Source organism: Lolium rigidum, chromosome 6, assembly GCF_022539505.1.
Source record: "Lolium rigidum isolate FL_2022 chromosome 6, APGP_CSIRO_Lrig_0.1, whole genome shotgun sequence".
Taxonomy (NCBI): domain Eukaryota; kingdom Viridiplantae; phylum Streptophyta; class Magnoliopsida; order Poales; family Poaceae; genus Lolium; species Lolium rigidum.
Window position 1 is genome coordinate 58249594 of NC_061513.1, and position 12805 is coordinate 58262398.

The window sequence follows — 12805 nt, forward strand, 5'->3', positions numbered from 1 at the left end:
TTGGGGGCACAAAGGGATATGCCGCTTTGATGCCTCTCATGTGAGGCCTCTACGGCGATTGGTCTTCATTGTCTACCATGAGGGAGGTGAATAACGATGCTCGATGACCTAAGGAGACGACGACGGCATACTTTTTCAATGCGGGGTAAGCTAATCGACTAATTGAGCTCTCTCTAAGAAATCTTGTATTACTCAAAGTAAAGAAGTAAAACGAATTACTGTAATTCACATAAGTAATAATTCTATGATTTGAATTTATGTTATTTCAAAGAGTAAAGCGCACCACAGGTCCTAAAAGAATTTAGGCGGTGTCAATTGGGTCCTAAATGTAGCAAAATGCATATCTAGGTCCTAAAAGAATATAAGTAGTTCACCGCGGGTCCTATCCGGCTCTGACATGCATAGTCGGCGTGTTGGCTCTTGCCACATAGGAAGTATTTTGCAAAAACAACCCTCTGAAATACTAATTCTATTTTTATGGCATGTCTCATCCTCGTTAGTCGTCACCACACCAGCGAGACAAATAACATAGGGATGCCATTAGCATCGATGCCTTCGGAGCTGCAGACATGGGGATGTTGTCGCCGCCCTCAGCGAGAAGTTGTTTCTGCACATGCACATGCGCCTGCGGCTTGGCAGGCACCCATGCTCACCTCCTCTGGGGAAACTCCCGATCTTCCACCGTCTTCGTCGGCACCTCCGATGGAGCTAGGTCGCCTCTAATAAAGATTGAGGGAGAGCAAGGGAGGAAGGGCGTTGGGACCAAGAGCACAATTAGGTCGCCAGGAAGGCCAGGGAGGCCTTAGTGCGACAACATGGATGAAGACACATGGTTTCTTGGGGAAGCATCAATGGCTTCATGGGAGCGTCATGGATCTAAGGAAGATGGGCGTGATGACATGGACGGCCTGGAGCTGTAGACCGATGCAGCAGAAGAACTTCACCGGAGAGAAACAAGATGGTCATGATCGATGTCCGTGATGGAGGGCCATTGGGGTCGATTCCTTCCTCTAGACAAGTCTACGGACAGCGGTGCATACAATGACAAGTTCTAAAGGATCTGTAGGTAGTGTGTCTCAAAAACACGAAACAATGTTGGTGGCAGTGTGAATTGAGAATCACTTATGCTCAGAACAAGAGGGGGAGTGAGAAACCATGTCCCTGAAGTGTGTCCCATTGTTGTGCTCATCTTCGTGGAGTTGGACGACGTGAGGGCACACAAATGTATGAATAGGGAGTAGGGACAAGGCACACATATATATAGGCAAATGGAGCAGGGACATATTCCCTAAGAAATACCATGATTTTTTTGCCACCTGATCTGCCGCCGGCAAGAAATTAGGAAAAAAAAGATGGCTCAAGTCCTAACTGATTTATACATGACGTGCATCGGCTATATATATCGAAGAAGAAATCTAGGAATTAGATGCCTAGAAGACTTTGTGTCAAAAAAAAAAAATGCCTAGAAGACAACATGAAGGTACAGTGAATGATGACAAGGACTAAGACTGCAACCCTAAATCATGGATTTTAGATAACAGGAGCTAACCATTTGTATCGATTTTATGAAGCGAACTTCCTGATAAGCTCCTTTAGAACAGAGGGGCTGGTTCTAAATATGTCGTCCAAGCCGTCACCCGCCGTTATCTCTTTCAAATTAGCAGGAGTTCTGATGAACTCAAGGCAGACCTCCTTCAATCCACAACATTTGTACCGCTCAACTAGAGTAAAAATATCCCTCGCTGAGCTCACGTCGATGTGTTCACATAATTTTTCTTCACATAGTACTTTCAGCCTTTGAAGATCGTATCTGTCCGCTGCTGCAAGCAAATGTCGCAGCCACTGTGCTTCCTGACCCTTCTCCTTCCCCTACCATGTCATTCTCCATTTTGGGTAGTGAATCAGTGTAATAAAGCTTATCAAGCCCTTAAACACTATTGCTTCCATGTCTTCTACGTGGATGACACTTGCTATCGTGCCCTCCTTCATTGGGCCAAATAGCTCTACCTTGAAGACTGCAGACCGAGCTGCAAGGACGCACCTCTGTGCAGCAAACATGTCATCGTCAACCTTGGTTGTCACGTCGGTTCCCTCCTTGGACTGCAGGAGATCGCTGATTTGTTGTTGCAGACAAAAACTCGGTACCTTAATGAAGAGGTCCATGGTGGTGGCAACGGCAAGGTCACATCGGATGGTGAAACCATCATTATTTAGATGCTTTGATTTCTGAAGGACTTTGCTTTTCATAAAATTCTTGAAACCCCAAGATGGATGGAATTTTGTTTCTCAAGCTGGTCAACGAAACTAAATTCGTACTGCACCTTCAAGGCCTCTGCAATATTTTCATTAACAAGGCGGAGATAGAGAGATACAAGTCGGGACACTCTTTGGTACCATTAGGATAGTAGGATACACCAAAGATGGCCTCCGACTATGATAGAGAGAGAGTGGATAAGTGGATTCTCTTTCCATTAGGTGTAGTGGCTTTGGAATGCAAGTAGCGGTTTACCACTTGCAGGTGATACCCACTGGCCCTGGAGACGTTGATGGCATATCCGACAACCTCACCATCGCCGACGATAGACACGCCGGCGAATGCCATGGCAGATGAGGGTGAATTCGTGATCGAGTACTGCCGCTCGTCTACCGTTGATGATGTTTCAAAGTTGGGGAAACTCGATCGCTGAAGTTCACGAGCGCGATCAGAATTGGGCTTAGATATCATGTTTCTTATTTTGTTCCCTCGATAGTTAATACACATCCCGTTGTGTGCATATATATACACGAACGAAAGTGCAGGCAACCCCCGAAAATGCATCTCTACATATATGTGGGTGTTCCGAGCTTATCCTGGCCATCCATTTGTGCTTAAGATTTATGCACCTCCTTACACATTGCAGAAAACACCCCGTGGTTTCCCCTTTCATGTCAGTAAGCCCTTCTCATTTTACAGTAGATCCTAACTTCGTTCGTTTGTGTAACATCCCAACTTTGTTAAATAAAATAAATGCTAGTTGTTCATGTGCATTGCATGCATTTGCATTGAACTTGAGAAAATTTTGCACTAAAAAGTTATGAAATAATGTTGCCAATTTTGTAGCTTTGCTCTATTCAAAATTTGGTGCAAATAGCCCCTAAAAAATTGGTTAAAATACCCTAGAATTCCCAAAATACCTCATGTTTTTTATTTTTCAGCGAAATTCCAAAAGGGCAGGGGTTTTTCGCATTTTTTTCCTTTTCTTCTTCCTCCAGCTAGAAGCAGCTTGGTGGTGCTGCTCCGGCCACCCGATCCTCCGCCCTGCCGCTGCGATGCGTGCCGCCACCCCGCCCCCTATAAAGCCATCGCGCCGCCACAGGAGAACCCTAGCTTCGACTCTCCTTCTTCCCTTTCCTCCTCTCTGCGAGCGCGGCCCTAACCCTAGCCCCGACCATCTCGTCGTCGCCACCGTCGCGCCTGCCCGCTCCCAGCCGAGCATCCCTGAAGCTTCACCGTGTCGCCCTCGTCCTCCTCCGTCTAGCAGCGCAAGCCGAGGCGCCCGGAATCGGCCGAATCGACCGACATGTGCGCCGCCGGCCACCGCTCCTCGTCGCCGACTCCGGCCACCTCCGGCCTCGCCGCCAAGCTTTTCGTGATCGTGGTGAGCTTGCGTTCCCCGTGGTCCCCTCCGCTCCTTCTCTCCTGCTCTGTAGTGTCCGGCCGGCGCGCGCCTAGAATTGTTAGAAAACTCTTCTAACAATTCTATAGGATTCTTCTAAGCATGCTTTATGATTCATATTACTTATGATTCATGTTTCTTATAATGCTATTTACTTTTATGCATACTATGTAGAATGTAAGCACTTGATGAGTTCATATTACTTATTGTCATTCTTTATTGATTTAACCTTGTGATACTTTGCATGATTATTTAGCTATATATAATAAACTACAAAGTTCATGTTAGTTTTATCACCTTCATGCTAGGGACGAGCATAGGTTAAGCTTGGGGATGTTGATGCATGTAAAATGCATACATGAACGTTGTCCTTGATCATATTGAATTCCCACATATTTGCAACATACATGATGATAATACCATATTTCACATTGATTTATGGGGATTTACCAATGATCCCCTTTATTTGATTTATCTGTTTTGCGTATTTTTCACTTTCAGAGACCTACACGGAGTAATATTGACATGAGATTTTTGGAGCATCATTTTTCATCGGGAGAAGCACCCTGGGCCCTGGAAGCACACCTGGAGAAGCCTGAGGGACGAAACAGGCCAGGTGGCACGCCCAGCAAGGGAGGGCGCGCCACCTAGGCTCTTTCAGTCGTCGATCGTCCATTTTCCCTGATTCTTTCGCCCACCGACGTATTTTGCCCTAAAATCACTATATATATATGGTCCCAAAGAGTTCTCGGGAGTGGAGTGCCACTGTTATCACCAGATTTTGGCTAAATCAGGAGGTGGGCCGCGATCAAGATGGGCTTGGAAGATTACATATGGAAGATCTATGAAGCGGCCTTGCACGGAGATTTTGGGCTAGTTAGCCCGTGTATCTTAGTATAATAGATTGTGTATCGATTTAGAAGTTAGAGTTTATCTCGTGCACGGTTTAGTGCACGCCCACATTAGAAAGTCCGCTGGACTATAAATATGTACCTAGGGTTTTTGGAATAAACAACAACTCACGTTCAACCCCAAAACAAACCAATCTCGGCGCATCGCCAACTCCTTCGTCTCGAGGGTTTCTATCGGTAGCGACATGCTGCCTAGATCGCATCTTGCGATCTAGGCAGCACAAGCCCCACGTTGTTCATGCGTTGCTCGTATCGAAGCGCTTTTGATGGCGAGCAACGTAGTTATCATTAGATGTGTTAGGGTTAGCATTGTTCTTCGTTTAAGCATGCTTACGTAGTGCAACCCTTGCATATCTAGCCGCCCTCACGCCTATCTTAGGTGTGGGGCGGCACCCCGCTTGATCATTATTTAGTAGATCTGATCCGTTACGATTGCTCCTTGTTCTACAAGGATTAGTTTAATATCCGCAATAGTTAGGCCTTACAAAGGGGGGAGGATCCAGTGGCACGTAGGGTGGCGTTCGCAAGTCCTAAACGGGATGTTCCGAGGATCAACTTCATGTTGGTTTTTGGCCTTGTTTAGGATCGTCTTACGAGCACCGTGCGTGGCCGCGAGGCCCAACCTCGGAGTAGGATGATCCGATTATGCGGTGAAAACCCTAAATCGTCGTAGATCTCATTAGCTCTATCTTGATCAAGCAGGACCACCAAGTATTCGTGCGCCCCGTACGAATCATGGGTGGATCGGCTCTTTGAGCCGATTCACGGGATAACCTGAGAGCCGATCGAGGCTCGTATTTAATGTTTACATGTATGCCCTGCAGAAACTAAGCGAGGCATCCCCATCACCTTCCCGACCAGGTATAGGTCGGGTGGCACGCCCTTGCACTTCGCAACGCCGCGTGTGACCAGAAGAGCATTGCGGGCCGTCGCTCGGAGGGGTCTCAGCCAGCCGCAGCTCTAGGCTCTTCCCGGCTCTACGGTGTTGACAAGGCCGCTGCCCGCCGGTGGGTTTTGGCAGTCAACACATTCTGGCACGCCCGGTGGGACCAACGTCAACACCAACCACATCGCCATCTACATCTGAGATGGCGGGCGGCACGCCAGTCACGTGCGATGAGATCAAAGCCATCCTTGAAGCCGAACTCTTCGGCTCTTCCCACCGAACCCACTCCCATGGCGTCAGGGGGAGGGGTTCCACGCCCGAAGGCGCACTCGATGGGATAGATCTCTCCACCCCATCGGAGGAGCGCACCAGGTCTCTGAAGCATGGGGATCTGCCCAAGGAGCTCAGAAGGAAATATGACGGGATCAAGGCAACCCTTGGGACCGAACTCATCGGCTCCGCTGAGAAGACCCGGCCGCACGATATCAAGCTCGGTAGAAACCCACGTCCGGGGCCCGGTGTCGACACGGTGGATCTCAGCCACCCCATGGATCAACCAAAGTTTTCCTTTGGTGTCAATATGGCAGGATCTGCAAGCCGCCATGACAAAGAGGAAACAGAAAGCAGCCACTCCCGTGGCAAGGATGAAGAGGGAGCCGATCCGCGCGACCAACCCCGAGGTGAAGACAGGCGGTACCTGGCAAGGGAGGGAATAAGAAGCATGCGGTATCAGCGCCCACGCTCCAAGCACCCTCTCAACAAATACGAGCAACACCACGACCGACGTCGGCACTACGACGCGGACGATGAAAGGAATTTCCGGTCTGATGCCGAGATCGGAAGGCACCGCCAACATGGCAGAAGCAACAATGGGTACGATCGTCGCGCCGAAGGGAGGCCAAGGGGCAGAGTGACATGGATAAGCACTGGGACTGCCCGTTCTTCAAACATTGCTGGGACTCGGGGATGAGCCGATTGCCAACAATCGAGGACTGCCCGAATGCAAACAAAGGAAGAAGGGTGCCGCTAACGTGTCCGTGTTCAGCCGGCTAGGGCCTTTCCCGCATCGGAACAAGCGTGCTTGAGTCCCCTCAGATGGAAGATCTTGAGGAGCTAGAGGACGGTGGTGAAGAATACAAATATCATCAGCCCAGATGGTGCCCTGATGGGCTCAGCCGTTCCCAGAAGCAAAGAGTCCAGCGTCTGCGTGGGTTGGAAGAAACCGAAAGATTATACCTGCGCACGCTAAGGAAGGCACGGCCTGATCTGGCCGCCAAAATTCTGCGAACCCTGGACGAGGAAGGTCAGCCACAAAGAAAAGAGTGGCGCCCCGAACAGAGAAAAGCCGATGATGAAACATCGGCCGGCACAAATATGGTGTTTATCCTCCCTTCGGAGTTCGGTGCTCCGGGATTAGATGAGACATCCGTGGCACAACTTGATCGCGGCCCACGGCCGGTTATCTTTGAGAAGCCACGAGACAGGAGCTACGGGCATCTGAAGGCCACCGTACTTACGAGGGTATATCGATGGGAGGCACAGTAAACAGGATGCTGGTGGACACCGGAGCGGCGATTAACATCATGCCGTACTCTATGCTACGTCGGGCCGGGACGCTCGAGTTCGGATCTAATCAAGACCAACGTAACGTTGAGCGACTTCAACGGCCAAGCGTCCGAGGCACAAGGAGTTCCGAACGTGGATCTGACCGTAGGAAGAAAAACCATCCCTACGGCGTTCTTTATCGTTGATAGCACGAGCGGTTATGCTGTTTTTGCCGGGAAGAGATTGGATCCACGCCAACTGCTGCATTCCCTCCACGATGCACCAATGCATAATACAGTGGGATGGTGATGAGGTAGAGGTCGTCCAAGCCGACGACTCGGCTGAAGTTTCAACGGGCGGCATGAACGCATGGGAAGCGAGCAGGCCAAGAACCCCTCTCAGGCATCAAATTGGACGACTGCGAGCGCATCGATGTGACAAAGGGAAGGGTTAAGCTAGTTTTATCCACTGGCCTGACCATGTAGTTGAAGCCAAGCGATGTGCAAGTTGGCGAGGCTGATCCTTGTGATCGGCCCCAAGGGTCTATGAAGGAGCATTACAAAACCTTCACCGAGCAAACAACGTGGAGGCCGATTCCAATAATCGGCCGTGAATATCCTCACCCACCATTCTGCTCCGGGTTCAACATGTTATCCAACAGAGCCGATACCATCAATTCTCTTGACAGAATCGGCTCGGGGGGCACCCAGGTAGATAAAATACGAGGATATGCAACGGAAGCATCTCATCTTCTGTTGATGGGTATTGGAATATGGGGGCCGATACACAAGTCGGCCGAAAAAATTCGAAAATTTTCAAGCATAGCCGATGCACAGACATCGACTTAAGAGCAGGGGGCTAGTTCCCTCCAAGAGATATTGCGCCCAGAATCTGGAGGGCGTCAGAAATGTAAAGACGTTCTCACCGGAAGTTGCTTCAGCCTGCCAAAGATGATGAGCTGATCTGATCAGCAAGGCGCAAGGTTTCGGACTGAAGAAGCTCGGGGGAGGGCGGCTCGCCCTGAAATTCCCTCACTTTAAAGAGCCGATTTTGTTGAATCGGCTGATACGGCGTTGCGAGTTGGAAACCAAGGATGATCGACGTGATCAGCTCGCTGCTATTCTCACCCGACTAAGGCCCGGGGGGCAGCTCACCTTGAAGGTTCTCTGCTCCGGAGAGCCGATTTCGTTGGAATCGGCTAAACTCTGCACCACAAGTTACCTGAAGAATGGTGCTTGTGTTGCAAAATTATCATAAGCCTGCTCTGGATCGGCCGTATGGACCCTCGACGGAAGGGAGGTGATCGGCTGGTGGCCCTGCAGGATAGCTCTCTTGGACAAGGTTGAGCCCGCCCCGAAATCTCAACGGTGATGATCCATTCTTTATCCTCGCCTTGGCCGAGACTCGGGGGCAGCTCGCCCTCGAGGTTTAACCGACTACGTCGAAGTGGGCTCACTCTTCGTGACGGCTCGTTCAAAAGACGGTGATTGTAGAAGGAAGCTGCCGGAGCTGAGCGAGCAGAATTCGGAGGGGATAGTTTAAAAGAGACCTGACATTATTTCAGGAGTTTTGCCGCTAAGTTCAACATGCCATCTTGAGAGATCTGCGGATTTGCGCGATTAAGGCTTGGCCTTGTTTGGCGAGGAGTTTGGGTCTGGGTGGATCTATCTCGAAATCTATCGTGAGAGACCGATGCGATGCCATCGGCTTATTGGGCATTGTCCAGTTTGACAATCGGCAGAATCAGAACGAAGGGCAATCGGCTAAATTATCATAAAGGGAATCGGCAAAATTGAGTTGGGGAATTTCTTCATTGATAAGCCAGATTTCTTACATAGAAGAGCTGATTGCTCTCAAAAGGGAATACCAGGGGGATACATTGCCCCGTCTGCTACTGCTAGCCCTATGCTAAGACCCTATCTAGGGGCCGCTGTTGCCCTCGTCGCCGTCGTCGCCCGCTGCGCCGGCGCTGCTCCCTGCCGGCTCGTCATCACTGCTCCAGCGGCCGCCGACATGACCCTCGTCGTCTTCATCCTCTTCGTCAGCGTCGTCACTGTCGACGTTGCTGAAGTTCCCGGGCCAGAGGTGGCGGCGTTTGGCCGGCGGCTCGTCGGAGGAGCTGTCTTCATCCTCCTCCTCCTCTTCCTCCTCCTTCACCTCCTCGGAGGTGGTGAAGTCCGCCCGGAGAGGCGGTCGTCTTCGCTCTCCTCCACCACTTCCTCGTCGGCAAGGAAGCGGAGGTCGCTCTCCCCGTCGGTGTGGGATTTGTCATCCTCGGACCTGACGGAGGAGTCATGGTCCTCTTTATCCCACTTCGTTGGGGCGAGGATGTCGTACGCCGCTTGCGTACCCCACGAGGGCGTCGACTCTCGGATGGGAGAGGACACGTGGGAAAGATCCGACGAAGAAGAAGAGGAAGAGGAAGAGGACATGGTTGCGAGGGGAGGGTTTTTGGAGTGCTACTGCGGAAGGGGTAAAGAGGAGAAGCTGTTCGATGCGACTAAGTAAAAGGAGGTGGGGGTTTTTAATTTCCGAGCGGTTCTCGAGGACATGGTGCCAAAACTCGTCAAATCGTGCGAGAGAAGTTGGGAAGGCAAGTCGTCATGATGAGGCATGCTTGCGACGGTTCCGGCTCTGCCGTGACACGACCCCTACGAGGGAAAAAACAGAGTGGTTTTGAAATTATCATTACCAAAACCAGGGGGCATGTGTTATCACCAGATTTTGGCTAAATCAGGGAGGTGGGCCGCGATCAAGATGGGCTTGGAAGATTACATATGGAAGATCTATGAAGCGGCCTTGCACGGAGATTTTGGGCTAGTTAGCCCGTGTATCTTAGTATAATAGATTGTGTATCGATTTAGAAGTTAGAGTTTATCTCGTGCACGGTTTAGTGCACGCCCACATTAGAAAGTCCATTTGGACTATAAATATGTACCTAGGGTTTTTGGAATAAACAACAACTCACGTTCAACCCCAAAACAAACCAATCTCGGCGCATCGCCAACTCCTTCGTCTCGAGGGTTTCTATCGGGTAAGCGACATGCGCCTAGATCGCATCTTGCGATCTAGGCAGCACAAGCCCCACGTTGTTCATGCGTTGCTCGTATCGAAGCGCTTTTGATGGCGAGCAACGTAGTTATCATTAGATGTGTTAGGGTTAGCATTGTTCTTCGTTTAAGCATGCTTACGTAGTGCAACCCTTGCATATCTAGCCGCCCTCACGCCTATCTTAGGTGTGGGGCGGCACCCGCTTGATCATTATTTAGTAGATCTGATCCGTTACGATTGCTCCTTGTTCTACAAGGATTAGTTTAATATCTCGCAATAGTTAGGCCTTACAAAGGGGGAGGATCCGAGTGGCACGTAGGGTGGCGTTCGCAAGTCCTAAACGGGATGTTCCGAGGATCAACTTCATGTTGGTTTTTTGGCCTTGTTTAGGATCGGCTTACGAGCACCGTGCGTGGCCGCGAGGCCCAACCTGGAGTAGGATGATCCGATTATGCGGTGAAAACCCTAAATCGTCGTAGATCTCATTAGCTCTATCTTGATCAAGCAGGACCACCAAGTATTCGTGCGCCCCGTACGAATCATGGGTGGATCGGCTCTTTGAGCCGATTCACGGGATAACCTGAGAGCCGATCGAGGCTCGTATTTAATGTTTACATGTATGCCCTGCAGGAAACTAAGCGAGGCATCCCCATCACCTTCCACGACCAGGTATAGGTCAGGTGGCACGCCCTTGCACCCCGCAGCGCCGCGTGTGACCAGAAGAGCATTGCGGGCCGTCGCTCGGAGGGGTCTCAGCCAGCCGCAGCTCTAGGCTCTTCCCGGCTCTACGGTGTTGATAAGGCCGCTGCCCGCCGGTGGGTTTTGGCAGTCAACAGCCACACAAACACATAAACACGAAAACGAAGGCTGTTGCCGAGAAGATTGGAGGGGAAAACTCCACCGGGATCACCGTCGGAGGGATCTCCACCTTCTCGAACGTCTGCATCATCATCACCATGATCTAGGGAGAGTAGTCCACCTCTGGACTACGGGTTTCTATCATGTTCTTCATAGTTCTTAGTGCCATATGAGCTGCATAACATGATTATGGCCATATTTATAATACCTATGAGGTGGATCCTTATTCTATGATATTGTGCTATGAGATCTGATCATATTATGTGTAAGATGTATTGATAGATGCATATTATGTACCCATTCTTAAGTATTTGTTCTGATTCAACGTCTATGCAAGAGTGTGTGTGGCGTGATGTGTGTATTAGATGGAGTAGCATGGTTTTAGTGATTGGATAGTGACAATATGTTCAAGATCTATTATAGCTTTGCCTTTTCTTTTGCTTCCTCACTAGGGATAAAGTGAATGCATGTGCTATGTTCGTCACGTGACAGTAGTTATGATCTTATTTGTTCAAGGTAGCATATTTGATATTCAAACTTCATGTCAAAATACTGATGGCTATGCTTTGTTAATTTTTAATATAAGATTGATGAAGTTTCTTTCTTGTTGGAGCATAAGAGAGATGTGTTGCATCATCTCTATGTTAGTACGTGATGCCAATATTAATTCTGATCTTACATATAATATTATTTGCACCTTCATATCTCATTGATGAATTATTATTTGTCCACCACAACTTAAAGAGAAAATAGTCAAGTGAACCCATGAACCCCGGTCCAGTTTTTATCATAAGAAACACATTTATATTAATTTTACCTTGTTCTCTATTTGTTGCACTATTTTAATCCGAAAGTACAAAAATATTCACTTTTCTTATTTTCATCCAAAACACCAAAAACAATCAGCCTCTTTACATTTTTTACTTTGTTATTTTATCTGGTTTAGTTTTATTTACTTTATTTCTACTTGTGTTTATTTACTTATGCGAAACCTTGTGCTTGACAACCACACGGTGGAGTTGGGGACACAAGGTATTTATTTTACTTGCAGGATTGCTAAAAGAAGGGAAAAGAGTATACTCTTTGTCCAGTTCCCCGAAAGTTCGATATAAACCCTCGAGTCACCCTTGTAGGAAAAATATTCTGTTGATACAACACTCTGCACTTGGAGTTCCAACGTATCAAGATCTTTTGGTGTTGCTAATAGCCGTCATCAAGTGGGCACGCGTCGACATCATAGCTCATGTCGACCAAAACTATTGCCATCTATTCTTTCTCTTTCCATGTCACTGATTAATTTCATTACCTCACTTATTATGTGTTTTGAGAATCCATATTGTGCAGCATCTTCCGGTTGTTTTCCACTTGGGTTGCTACATTGTGGAATCCGCACATGCATGAGCTAGGTCGTGTGTTGGGAGGGTATGCTATCGCTTAAGCCATGGTGATGCATCTTTTTCTTTTAGGGAAAGCCATGATGGCAGATTCTATTAATATGGAAACACAGTTACATCATCCGCTAATACATAACCAAAATAATCAGGTGGTTCCTCAATTGAGATAATCGATTTGAAACCATCTGAAATGACTAGCTAAAACATGTGTGCCATATTGGCTTCCCTAGGGCAATGATAAAATACAAATTCAGTAACATTGCGACTAAGAAAATTACATTCTTCATAGATAGCAGCGGTCGGGCCAAGTGAGTTCCCGTCGTTTGTCAACACGTCGATCACCTCCATGCAATCTGAATTCACTTCTAACCTGTTGCACCCGATTTGGCCTACCAGGAGAAGTCCATCGCGTAGTTCTCTGGCCTCATTCGTAGCTGCGTCGGTGGCAAAGGGAATGCCGCTGCAACTAGCTGCAAGAAAGAAGCCTCGACGATCTTGAAGGAT

General features: G+C 48.7%; 1 pseudogene; it reads right to left on the minus strand.

Moving 5' to 3' along the window:
* Nucleotides 1-1563: 1563 nt before the first annotated feature.
* On the minus strand, nt 1564-2602 carry LOC124667593 (annotated as a pseudogene).
* Nucleotides 2603-12805: the final 10203 nt, after the last annotated feature.